This window comes from Cnephaeus nilssonii (assembly GCF_951640355.1).
Source record: "Cnephaeus nilssonii genome assembly, chromosome: 4".
Taxonomy (NCBI): domain Eukaryota; kingdom Metazoa; phylum Chordata; class Mammalia; order Chiroptera; family Vespertilionidae; genus Cnephaeus; species Cnephaeus nilssonii.
Genome location: NC_137075.1, coordinates 38259442 through 38261274, shown reverse-complemented (window position 1 = coordinate 38261274; position 1833 = coordinate 38259442). Strand labels below are relative to the sequence as shown.

Below are 1833 nucleotides of genomic sequence, written 5' to 3'. Positions count from 1 at the left end.
TAATTGAGAGAGAGAAACATGGGTTTGTTGTTCCATGGATTTGTGCACTCACTGGTTGCTTCTAGTATGTGCCCTGAGCGGAGGTTAAAGCCCCAACCTCGGCGTATTGGGATGATGCTCTAACCAACTGAGCACCCCAGCCAGGGCCAGCGTTTGCATTTATACAGGAGGAAACCCTGCAGTGTAGGAAGACGCTCGGTCACCTAGTTTCATCAAACCAGGCCGAGTAGAGGCACTCTTGAGAACAGAGGCCGCTGTCAGCCGGAGCTGGCTGGCTGGGCCATGGAGGGCCCTCCCTGCTGCCTGAGTCATCTGTCCCCACTCTGGTGTGGGGTGGGAGTGACCCGTGCACGAAGTCCCTCCCAGTGGGGGTGTCTGCCACTCTGCTCAGCATGCTGTGGTTCTGAGGACACTGGCCTGGCTCGTGCTGAATGGACAGCTGGGGCAGTCACCTGGGTAATCAAGTTCCTCATGTTCACAGCCCGATGCCACCAAACCATCTGAGGCCGCGCTGGGCTCCTCACCGGGCATGCCTCGCTGCCCCTCTGTCCACAGCAGGACTGAAAGGCTCAGGGCCAGAGCCGCTGCACCGCGGCCCCACCTCCCAGGCTCGGATGAGAAAGCCGGGCTGCCGGGCTCAGCTCTGCTCCTCTGGCTGGGGCCCTGCCTGGGGGCCTGGCCGCCCTGCTCCATGGGCTAGCAGGAGGCGGCACAGCACCGCATCACCAGCCTCTGGGCCTTCAAGCGCTTCTGGAGCTTTTTCCATTTTCCTTCAGGGTCACAAACAGTTTCTTTTTTAGGGCATCTAAGTTCAAAAGGGCGTAGCTGTGATCAGATGGCTGTGGGGGTGGGGGGTGGGGGGTGGGGGTGGGTGGGGGGAGGGGGGACTGGCCGGCTGAGCAGGGGCCTCAGCTGCTTCCAGTCTACATGGCAGGACCTGCCCTACAGGTTCTCCGGCGCTGGGAGGCGGCTGTGTCCGCCTTTCTCTCCGGGCTGTGCTCCCTGGCCTCCGCTTCGGGAGGACCTGCCTGGCGTCCTGGAAGGCGAACCCCGTGGGCACAGCGTTTTGCTTCAGGTTCTTGCGGTTCCCAAAGGCACTGAAGCACTCGGGGCGGAAGTGCTCCGAGCAGATGACCGGGTGCTGCTTGGGCTCGAAGTTGCCCCGCCAGATGTTGAGCACCCATTCCTTCAGCAGCTCGGGCCTGCTGCACGGGAACCGGTGGAAGGTGGGCTGCTTCCTGCGGTTGCTGTAGCGGTTGCAGCGCTGCCGGGCCGCCTTCGTCATCTCCAGACCCAAGATCTTTTCAACGAGCCCTAGCCGGTTTGGCTCAGTGGATAGAGCATCGGCCTGCCAACCAAAGGGTTCTGGGTTCAGTTACGGTCAAGGGCGTGTACCTTGGTTGTAGGCTCCTCCCCGGCCCAGGCCCTGGTCAGGGCGCATGCAGGAGACAACCAATAGCTGTGTTTCTCTCACATAGATGTTTCTCTACTATGTCTTTCCCTCTCCCACTCGTCCTAAAAATCTATGGAAAAATATCATCGGGTGAGGATTAACAAAAACAACAACAAAAAACAACAACAAAAAAGGATCTTTTCCACAAAACCTTGAAGTTATAGATTTAATATCCTCAGTTTATTGAAAATATCTACCATATAATCTAATTGACAAAGGCAGTCCTCGTTGTCAAACTAATAAGAACATCGGGAATACTTTGTGGTGGGGGGGGGGAGGGCAGGATGTAATTTAAAAACTGCAAATAACTGATTTAATATGTATTCCCCCTCAACAACCTCTCCCTTCTGAATCTTAACTGTGAGGAAGTGGAAGAGAGA

The 1833-nt window shown here is 56.7% G+C and overlaps 1 pseudogene across 1 annotated transcript; it reads right to left on the bottom strand.

Annotated features, from left to right (window-relative positions):
* Positions 1-637: 637 nt before the first annotated feature.
* LOC307097685 (THAP domain-containing protein 3-like) lies at positions 638-1285 on the bottom strand (annotated as a pseudogene). The gene has a single exon. The product of its transcript is annotated as a THAP domain-containing protein 3-like (transcript).
* Between the last annotated feature and the right edge of the window lie 548 nt (positions 1286-1833).